Raw genomic sequence first — 12,043 nt, forward strand, 5'->3', positions numbered from 1 at the left:
AGAAGGAGAAAAAAAAAGTGCATGTGATGTGGTTGGAATTTAAAGGAAAAAACCTTTGGAGGTTAGCGGCGGGTAAATCCCAAACACTAACAGCAGCGTTGTTAAAAGGAAGCATTGAGCAGTCACCGCTTCGGACTAGTTTGATTTCAAAGTGATGTAATACACACAGAACGCAAATAGAAACTGGATGGAGGAACGTGGCCATGACCTCTCTGTCTAGGGAGCTCGTTTTCATAGTAACCAAACACCAATGAAATGTCTTCCTTTGGAATGAGCCAAGCCAGAGCACCGGCCAACCAATAAAGGGGGCGGAGGCGGGGGGGGGGCAGGGATATGTAAATACGGAACAGGAAATAATATTATAGATGTAAAACGAAGCTGAACAAACGTGTACTAATGACCCCAATAATTTCCAGTGAATTTTCATTCAATCAAATTGAAACACGGTGGGTAAATCTGCTGAAGTATACCAAAATGCAAAGCAAAACAGGGAAGCCTTTAAAGAGCAAACGAACAAAAACAACCCATGAATCCAGTATTCAGCACTACCAAATCAGAATATTAAACAAGAAACGATGTGGTCGTCGCCACCATCTCGCACGACGACTTCCCCCAGCCGTGGTGTCGATTAGAGCACATGATGAAGCAATACGCGCTAGCGTGCTAGCCCGTGCGCTTCGCTCTGGCCGCTTACCCCGGACTGGCCGGAGTGGCATCCAGCAGCATGTGGCCGTGCGGCGCTGGGCTCGGGCCGGTGGCATGTTGACTGATAAGCAAGCGCTGCATGTCAAGCCTGCAGGCCAGCTGGCGGGGCTCTGCTGTTTGTGTTCTGCTACCAGGGATGTCAGGGCCAGAGCGGGCCGGAGGGTGTGGGGGGGGGCGGGGGAGGGCTGCTGGCGGACCGGGCCTCCCTCAGACTTGGCCGCTCCGACTAAATGGACCAGATCAATCACGCCGGACGGCCCCGTGACAGTGAGTTAAGGGTTTCGGCGGAGCGGCAGCACGGCTTTTTTGGACGCCGGCGAGCGAGCGCCCCTCGGCATGGGCCCGCTCGCCGGCTGGCAGACGTGGCCGGCGTTCCCACACCGCTTTTCCTTGGGCTTTTTGCGGAGCAGATGGCCGTGGCAAGGGCGCGGGCGGCGGGGCCTGCCGGCTCTCCCAGACCGCCATCCGTCCGGAGACGGGCAATGAGTGAGAGATTAGGATGTGAGGAACGTGGGAGAGGAGGGAAGAAAAAGGGCTGAATGCTGAGGAAAAGAGAGGGGTGGATGTATGGGCGGCCCTGAGGTCTGGGCCCCGGTTCCGCTCGGTTCTCTTGGTGGTGCTGGTGGGGGGGTGGATGGTCGGCTGGGGCGTGGCGCTGGATGGTGGCTGGGGATGCCATGGCAATCAGGGGCCCAGACAGTGGTGCAATTTGGTGACTTGTCTGAGGTCTGCCTGGCGAGGCTTCTGTCGGAATGTTTGAGTGGGTGTCAGTGTCTGTCTGTCTGTGTATCTGTTTGTGTGTGTGTGTGTGTGTGTGTGTGTGTGTGTGTGTGTGTGTGTGTGTGTGTGTGTGTGTGTGTGTGTTTGTGTGTGTCCCTGGTGGTGGTAGCCAGCCACAGAGTTTGGTAGCACCAGAGATGGGGCACGGTGATGAGACACTCCAGAGGCAGAGTTAGAGGAAAATATGACCTACATTGCCATAAGGGAGGGTGATTGAAAAACTACTCAAGTACTGTTGCTTGCATACTTTGGGTGAGATCATCTTTAAGCCTATTTGGCCATCTTTTCATTCCAGATATTGTATCGCTACCGCTTGTAAAATCCTGCACCATCGCAGACGTTTATTTTGACATTACTGTTTAGTTAAAAACAACCTGCGCAAAGCCGTGTCAGCATTTGATGATCTCAGTATGAGATGTTAAATGCTGTTTTTGGCTCTCTTGTCACTTCATTAGGTTGCACAACTACGAAGGTGAAATTTGACTTTTGGCATGGCATTTTCTTTCATATTTTCTAGTCAAATATATTAACTAGTTGAACCCTGCGTGGTGGGAAGTGAAGCACTCTATTAAAGACTACTCAAGATGCCTCTGAGTCTTCACTCGATGTGCTATTTGACATCAACCATTACTCAATTGATTGTTATTTTCAAGGATATTCCAAGCCGGGGCGTTGCGTGTCAAGCAGACAAATACAAACAAAGGAAAAATAGAAATGATCCAACGTGCATGCTATCTGCAGAAAAAAACCAATAAGCCCCTCGGGAAATCACCTTCTCCCTGTATTTATAACGGGGTTTAGGACTTCAAACCCAACCACACATTTGCCCCATTTATCCCATAAGAAAACTTTTTTTCATCTCATGCTTTAACTCATCGACTCCAATAACCCCGGATGCTAACCAGCGCGAAACGCCAGCGTTTCTATGGCGCACTCCAAATATTTACCGTCGTCAGGGCCGTCGCCGGGCCCCGCGCCTCGCACCCGGGCTCTGGACACTGTAACTAATTGGGAGCCGGCCCCCTTTTTTTGTGTGTGTTATCTCTCCTCCCTCGGTGGTTAAAATGTAAACAGGGTGTTATGAAAGTGCCCTTATGGCATGGAGGGAAGTGAGCGAGGCCATTCTGGCACTTACACGGCAGGCCTTATAAATAAGTAATGGCACTGGACGTGTAGTGGTTAGTCGTCGCAGAGAGAGAGAGAAAAAAATAGGTCTGCGCATCAAACCCCACCTCTGTTTGCCATGTACATATTTCATAAGATGCCGGTGGGGGTGGGAGGAGGGCTGGAAGGGTGTGTGTGGGGCGGAGGTGGAGGTGATGGTGGTGGTGGTGGAGGAGGTGGAGGTGGAGGTGGTGGTGGTGGTAGGGTGCTGGGGTCGGCGGGCTCTGGGTATATATGGAGGGGTGGTTGAAATAAAAGGTAGCTCACACAGGCTACTCTCTGTTCACTGTAATGGGTCTGTTACTATTAATAAAGCCAAGTGTCCTCTCGCTCTTTCGCTGCTTCTCGCTCCCTTTCTCTCCCTCGGTCGCCCCGCTGATGCAAGTTCATGCTGTTTTTTCTCCTCCACGGCTTCCTGGGTTTGACGATAAAATTGAGCCGACTTCTGTTACGCAAACTCTCCCCCCCTGCCCGGGTTACAGTACAGAATGGGGGGTGTTAGTTTAAACAATTAAAGCTAGCGTTTACCTTGACAGTGGCCATGTGGCCGAAGGGGCGACCGGCTAGACCAGTGACACGCACTGGAAAAGTTTAGTCCAGCTTTTGTGCTTCATATGTTTGATGAACAGCGGATGAACAAAGTTTATATTTTATATTGACTATGTATTTTATGCCATGCCATGAGAATAGTTTTCGAACTGATGACAATCAAGCCGTCTTTCCGTTCGGTTAGTGGACTGAAACATCCCTCTGAAATTCAATCAAAGGTTATGGAAAGGTTATGGATTGTATGGGTGACTGTCTTACTTGCGGTGCTCCTAATAAAACTGGCAGATAGACGTTGAATACATCTCGCTAATCAATGACCTTCAGGGCCGTCGGAACACTACGGTGGAGGTCACGTTATCTAGATATATCGGGATCCTGTTTACTGTTTACATGTCACTCAAAAACACACCATGAATTATTGATAGGATGGAAGGAAGAGTTTCCTAAGAGGACTGCTGTCTGAATGAAAGCCATCAGCCTATAGCCTATATAGGAAAAGGTAGACTCTGTCTCTGCATTAAAGTGCCATAAGCGATCTATAATCTTGGAGTACTGTTTGGATTGGTGCTGTCAGAAGGGTATTTTTGATAGCATCAGGGCAAAGCTGGCACTAAAAAGTTCTCCAGACTTATCATTAATTTAGGACTCAGAGAAAGCCGGAGATGTAGGCCATGTGACCAAATCAGGCATCGGTGTCAATGTCACGACAAAGACTACCACGAACCTAAACATTTTCCCTTCTCCTCTAGACTTTTCTTTACCTATTTCATAATCATCATTTCACATGTTGTATATTGTGTCTGGCTCTGCCAAAAAAATTGAAATGGATGAATCCAACTGCTCTGAATTAGCCTTCAACTCCATTACTTAGGCTTAAGGTGGTTTTGTTACGCCGCTGCATGCGAAGCTAACCTGTTGCCAGGTTACAGGGAAACCGGCAAGTAGCTGCACTCAAGGTGTAACAAAGAGAGAATAGATAGCTACAAGAGCTATCTAAATATAAAGTCCCCGGCTGACGCCTGTTTGCGATCCCCTCACCCCGCTCAGACGAGGTTAATTGGAGGCGAAGGTTGGCCACGCGGTTGGTAGCCACCGGCAACCAGGCCCAGAGCCACTGCATCTGACTTTCCATTGCATGTGTGTGTCTGTGTGCATGTTTGTGTTTCAGAGTGTGTGTTTTTCGTGTGGCTGCGAGTGTGTGTGTGTGTGTGTGTGTGTGTGTGTGTGTTTGTGTGTGTGTGTGTGTGTGTGTGTGTGTGTGTGTGTGCCCAAACCAATGTGAAACCAATATGGACTTTAGCCAAGCTTGAGAATAAAAAGGCCCATTTATGAAGAGCTACGTTACCAAGTTCCCAAATTACACAGATGCCACATAAACAACTAGAATATTCCTGTCCCTTGCCTTCCCAGTATGGTAACAGGTCAGGGGAGGACAGGCCATCTTCCACAAATATTGTAAGGCTATTTTCTTTTGCGCCATTCTGGACTCTGGAACAGTATGAGGACCATTACAACTTATTGAAGCTCGGTCCTAAAACAATGTCAAAGGAAATGGGTATTTGACTACATGTTCTGTGAGCTACAATATAATGTATGCTGTTTCTGGCTCTCTAGCTATGAGTTATGTGGGTCAGACACGTTGCTTCTAGGGGCCAATTCTAGCCTGCAGCTGAGGGACATAGCTGAATCAGCATCTTCCGTCTGCTCATTGGGACCAGAATGCATTGCAGTGTTCCGCTGTGACTAGGCAACCAGTCTCATCTCTGTATGTGCACTTCTCTCCAATTTAACTGGCTGTGTCCCACTTTAACATTATGGATTCTTGGCAAAACCAAAGGTATATCGACTGTCTGCAAATGCCACCTATGGAACCTAAACAAGGGGAGGCCATTCATTTTGTTACCCCTTTCCCTCCTTCTTTTATCTTATTTTTCCTACCAGGTCTCTGAATACTTTTTTTCCAGGTACTTCTTTATCGAGTTGGGTTTATTACTCTTGAAGAAATATAAGGACAATTGTTAAACCCCTTCGTAGTTTGTAGTTGAATTAAGATTTGAAACAAAAAAGTGTACAAAACACAGTAATAACTGAAAATATATACATTAATGTACACTGCAACACACCTCCCTATTGACTCTTTTTCTTAATAAATGCAGTTGAAGACACTTTGGATGCGAATGACGGCGAAAATTAGATGGATGGTTGAGGGGGTGTGGAAAGACCAAGAGATTTAATATGCCATGGTAGGCTGTATATACGTAAAATATACAGCAAATATACGGCTTAATTCTTAATGCCAACGATGACAGAGGCTGGAGTTGTCAGTGTGATGCAAATGGAGAAATTGTGTTCGGTCCTTTTTGCTGCCGACCTTGTAATGAATAATACACCTTTAATTCATTTCACCCTTCTCTTTAGCCTTGTGGTGAAACTACAAGCCTTCAATGCCTGGCTCAAGGATAAACTCGTCGGTCGGGACAGTCACAGCCAGCTCCTGACCAGTATTTCCTCATCAGTACTGAAAGATTCCTTAGATATAAGAGAGATGCCGGAGATTGAACTTTAAATTGGATATCTTCTGGAAAGCATTGTCACCACCACATGAATATTATAGGTACAATAGATAGATAAAATCTATCTGTCTGTCTGTCTGTCTGTCTGTCTGTCTGTCTGTCTGTCTGTCTGTCCGTCTTTCTGTTTGTCTATAAATCTATCTTTCTATTTATCTATCCACTGCTTCCCCCCATCTCCCCTGTCCACAACTGCCATGGTGAGTGTATGAGGACAAATGACAGAGTTAGGATTTTTCCCACAGAAGTGGTTGCCTTGGATACAGGGCTATTACTTAATTGCTTGCAATGTAATATTCACAGCAACTGTTGGCTGGCCTGCTATGAGTCCATGCCGACCATCAGTCCATTCATTGATGCCTGCAGCTATGGCAAGAACTCTCTTAACCTCCCGGGTTACATAAGGAAAGTTTCCTTGTGATACAATTGTACAAAGTAATTGTAGGAGTCTTTTGAATCAATTGAGCTCATGAGTGTTTTATTTGTTTATCTGGCTCGATCCTATTGCTCTGTGTCTGAGATGACCATCTGGAGTAAAGGCTTCTGCTGTCTGGGATGTCCCCCTTCACCCCCTACAGCGGTGCCTTTTCCTGAACCAACGTTGAATGCATTTCACACACACACACACACACACACACACACACACACACACATACACACACACACACACGCACACACACGCACGCACACGCACACACACACACACACACACACACACACACACACAAATACATGCATACATACATACACAAATGCACACGCGCACACGCACACAAACACAAACACACACATAAACACAAACACACACACACACACACAAATACATGCATACATACATATATACATGCAAGCACACACGCATTCACACGCACACTCACACACTTACACCCACACACTCACACATGCACAGTGCGTGTACAATGAGCCCTCCTATCCTTCCACCTTCCCTCCATCCTCGGCTGGGCTCTCCGAAGCTCCAGTCGTCAGCAGCTCCATCAGGCTACAGGGTCCCCCTGTTTCTCTTTCCATGCAGCGCTGCCATCATTTTCATTTGCACGCCAATTGATCTCATTTCCGAAGCCCTCCGCTTTCACGGTAAAAACTGATGACATCGGGCAGAGTACACACATTACAGACACACAAACCCCCCCACATTCCCGCGAACCCCCCATAGGATAACAATTTGCTTTGCCCTCCGTAAACACAATGCCATAATAGGGGCCTCATTACGAGCCAACCAGAATCATTTTGTCGGAAACAGTAGAAAACACATGGGGGATTTCACCTGACAGCTCCTTCATGAGCATACACAGTTGTTTCTCTCCCTTCTCTTTTATGCATTGTTTGAATTTGTATCGTGTACGTGTAATGCATTCCCCTGTCTGTGACACATTTATTGGCTACTGAGTGGCGCGCACGATATAGAGACAGAGAGTGAGATGAACGTGAACCTCATCAACACAACTCTTGCTAATAAACGTTCGCTGTTCACCCAATTGTTTGTTTGCTTATTCTTGAAAAGACTGGAGGGTTTTGCTGTGTGTGCTTGCTCTGTGAAGTCTATACTCTAAGGGTTTGCTAGCAAGCATATATTCATATAGCAGGGACAGGACACAGTGTGTGGTGCCAAAGGAAGGACTCCCAGACCCACAACAGGCTTAAGACCTGACCAAGGGCACAGGGGGTTACGGCTCCTCCTTGCCTGGTATCCGAGAGCGGCCCCAATGAAGCCCGGGTCTGGGGGAACAGCAAGCCGCGTGGCAATCGATTTTACCTCGCGGGAAATGTAACACAGACACTGTTGTCATCCCTCCCTTGTTCCCCGAAGCTAAGTCACACACTCTCTCACTTCTCTCTCTCTCTCTCCCTTCGTTTCGCTCTAGTGTCTCTTGCTTCTCTTTCTACTCTCTCTCTACTCTTTCTCCATCTCTCTCTCTCTCTCTCTCTCTCTCTCTCTCTCTTCTCTGTACTCTCTCTCTCTCTCTTCTCTATACTCTCTTCTCTGTTCTCTCTCTCTGTTCTCTCTTCTCTGTCTCTACTCCATCTTCTCGTCTCTCTCTCTGTCCCCCGATCATTTTCTCTCAATATCTCATCCCTGTTTTCGTTTGAGCCTTGTCTGCCTGCTCTCTGTTCACTTCATCCCTCTTGCGCTCCAACCCAACACATACCCCTACACCCAGCCGGGCCAGCCTGTTCTGGTAGGGGGAGTTCTGTCCAATCCAACCCCCCCCAAGCCATGTGACTCTGGCAGGCTTGACCCAGGCCCAATTAAACACAATTAGAGGAATCCTATGGTCTCCCACATAATCTTCTAGACTGCAGCGGGAGATAGATAGAGAGAGAGAGAGAGAGAGAGAGAGAGAGAGAGAGAGAGAGAGAGAGAGCAGACGGTGGCACAAGCAAGGGGTAGTGACGGGGGTTGGGTCGAGAGAGGCAGAGAGACACCGAGAGATAGTCAAGGGATATAGAGTAAGGCGGGTTTGGGGGGAGTTGGCAGCAGAGAGGGGCAGCACATCCCTGCAGAACAAAGCCGTGCAGTGAGTCTAATGTATCAAACACATGGATTAGTGGTTGGCTGCGAGCGCTAGGGCTGAGCGAGCGCCTGTGGTTTCTAGTTTTCTTGGAGGCTGACTTGGCCCCACCAGAGACCAGGGGGCCCCCAGTTAGTCTTGTGGGAGCCATGGAAATTCATTTCTGAATGTGTAAATTGACAACTGTATAAAGATAAGTAAATATATCATAATTCTGTCCGGGAGGATTTATTTTTGTTTGAAAAGACAGGTGCCCAGATTATTCGTTTTCCACATTTTTGTAACCAGATTCCCAGGATGAAAACGGGGGGGAAAAAAACACAAAGGCCGCAGAAAGAGGAAAAAATCGGTGTGGCTGAAAATTCACTCATGTAGTGTCAGAGTGAGTCGGCACACAAGCCTGTCAGGCAAAGTGATCATTTGGGATATTTCTGCGAGTCTGAGATGTTTCGTTCATCCTTCAGTGTATTTCTAAGGTTTGTATTCCGGTTGTACGCGTCACATTCTTCCCTTGTGTTTATTGTATAACCCGATACAGGTCACTGCCGCTATTCGATGGACGGAGACATACTTTCTCAGCAAGTTTTCAAAAAGGACGACCGCTTTCAGAAGTTTTTAGGTGCCTTTCAGTGCGTTTCGAAGGACAAACCCAGGACGGACAGCTGTGAATGCAGATCTACTGCGTCTGATGGTCTTCTCACCTCTATGCACCATGCCACAAGAAGCTCCCCACCATATTTTCATAACGTGGAAAGATAATCTTTCACTTGACTTCCAGTATTGAGTCATTTCAACAGAGCCACTTTTTGGCCATGTATTATTCACGGGTATTCAAGCCCCACTCTTGCCCAGGGAGGAAGTGCTCCCCCCTCACTCCTCCACCCCCCCAGTCTTCGTCACAGGATATCAGCCTCTTATTCATTATTCAAGAGGCTGGAGCAGGGCCACTCTGTCTCACTCACTGGTGGTGGTGGTTCTGCTGCTGCTGCTGTGGCAGGGCTGGGGCGAGATGATGCTATGATGGGACCACAAAGGTTGTCCAGAGGCCTGCAGTGATTTCTCTTTACTTCTCCCTCTCTCTTTCTCAGTCTCTCCATTCTCTCCATGCTCTCTTAACCTCTCTCAATGTCTCCCTTTCTCTCTCTATCAGACATGTGCATGAACGCATGCATGCACGCAGGCACGCACACACACGAGAACACATGCTCTCTTTCTCTATCTTTTTCTCTCTTCCTCTCCATCTCGCTCTCTCTTTTCCCTGAATGATTGGATCAGTGGATGGATGTAAGGATGAATGGATGGATACATGGACACATTAACAGGTTGCATACATAGTGGATGGTTAAAGTGACCTTAACTTTGGTTTCAAAGTCACAGAACACAGGCCTATTACGGGTTGTACTCTGTGATCCTGTTTGTTCCCTGTCCTATGGTGAACTATACCTCGAGAGTACTCACTTGTGGATCAGCGTTCTGCAAGTTGTATTGTACCCAGACATAATCAAAGGCATCTGTTATGTTCTGGTCACACAGTATGCTTCTCAGAGTGTGTGTTTCCTTTTTCCTTATACAAACTAGTCAGCCAATCAGGCTATTCAGCCTCCAGCTTTTGATTAGACCCTAAAGTGACCCGTTGTATACTTAAGCAAACTGTAGTTATTGTTGTTTGCGCAGTGTTTGTGTGTTTGTGTGTATGTGTGTTTGTGTGCGTGTGTGTGTGTGTGTGTGCATTTGTGTGTGTGTGTTTGTGTGCATGTGTGTGTGTGTGTTGGTGAGTGAGTGTGTGTATGGGTTAATTTGTGTGTGTGTATGTGTGTGTTTCTGTGCGTCATGCTTTTTCGAAATTCCTGTTTGATTTTTCTTCAACACAGACCCAGACACTCAACATTAGGTTCTCTTGGTGAGAGGAATTGGATTGCAATCATAGTCAAATGGAGGTGCCACTGTACACAGGCTGTCATTCCAACTAACTCCCAGCTAAATGACCTCCTTACCTCTACTCTCTATCACAATTGACTCCATTCACTCACTCAGGGCATTTGATGACAATGTGCTTGATTGCTAAACTACAGAGCTTAACCCCCCTAACAAAGATAATACAGCATGTTCTTTAGAAATGCATTGCTTTTCTTAGCAAATCTTGTAGAAGCTAGCAGGTCAAAACCTGATAAGACACATATTTTTTGTAAATGTGTTTCTTTGAACATGCATACATAATGATTTACCAATCAATGATGTAATTTTAAATATCCGATACAAAGTATATAATCATCATGTGTAAAACACAGCAGGCAGATAGACCGACGGACCGGATATTCATACAGGGATATGCAACGTAATGACGGTAATAGCAGGGCGTATACATCCTAAAGCTAACTTAAAGAAAGTTTCCCATCCATACTGCGGTGGCTGTGGTGGGGGAACTAGACTATGGGCTGGTTTATAGGGCTTGGCATTTGATCTATCGGTGCAAATGAGGCCAGGGCTGTGGCATGGCCGTTCAGGGACGAGCACCGCTGGGCTGGCGGGGGTGGTGAGGTCCGGTTTTGGGTCATCTGTGCCCCATTCACAGCTGTGGGACCAGCAGACAGTGAATTAGACCACCAGACTTTTCCCTCCATCCTTTTCCCTTCCCAGACTGAACTTTATTTATTTTTCCTACCATCCCTTCCCTTCCCAGACTCCCAACTTTATTTATTTGTCCCTATTCCTGTTGCTTTACTTTACAATCTGTCACCATTTCCGCTCTCTTGCAAGGATTGCTGTGGTCAAATGTTTATTTAATACCTGTATTGTCTAATCCATTCCATTCACGTTTATCCTTGACATTTTCTTTTTACATGCAAAAATATGACACAATGTAGGACCTAATATCCGGACAACTTTTGCACCTTTTTACCTTGTGGTCTTCCCTGTGTTTACCTGCTGTCTTTCTTGGAATCGGCCACAGATGGTCACATGGGTGAGTATAGTATATATCGCTAAGGTTACGGCGGTAGCCTGCCTTTCTCCACTGAAGCACAGGTGCATGGGAGAAGAGAGAGATGTAGTAGGGGAGGTGGAGGGAGGTAGGGTACCAGATGTGACCCAGCGACAGTGCATCTCTATACTGATGGGCACAGGCATCTCCACTTGCCTCTCATATCATTCATGGCTCATTAAGTCCACACTGTACACTGGACATCTGTTCTGTGCATTTGTGTGTTTGTGTGTGTGTGCTTGCAGGGTTAGGTGTGTGTATGTGTGTGTGTGTGAGAGAGAGAGAGAGAGAGAGAGAGAGAGAGAGAGAGAGAGAGAGAGAGAGAGAGAGAGAGAGAGAGAGAGAGCCTGCACCTGCTGTCATCTCTCTATACCGTTCTAAATTTCTGGTGTCCGTGATACATTAGATGTTTTTGCTGTCTTTGTTCTTCTCTAGTCTCAGGGTCAAATCAGATTCACGTCCTCCCACTCTCTTTTGGTGTGACATGGAGTTATATTTGGGGCCTGTTTTTCCTTTGAGTAGCTGATATCATAACGTGTAAAACAAAGCGATGAACAACGGCTGTGAGAATATTCCCAGTTACCTCACCCTTGGCCCAATTCTACCTCAATGGGTAACACCTCAGCAGGAGTTAGGACTTTTCCTCCAGCAATCACTCCCATTCTTTTGAATCCATCAACCAATTATTTCCATTGATTAAATGTCTTGTTTAAAATAAAAATACAAATGTGTTATCGCTGCCACGATATACTCTAACATTTCGA

The sequence above is a fragment of the Pollachius pollachius genome, assembly GCF_949987615.1.
Source record: "Pollachius pollachius genome assembly, chromosome: 1".
In the NCBI taxonomy this organism is placed as follows: Eukaryota; Metazoa; Chordata; class Actinopteri; order Gadiformes; family Gadidae; genus Pollachius; species Pollachius pollachius.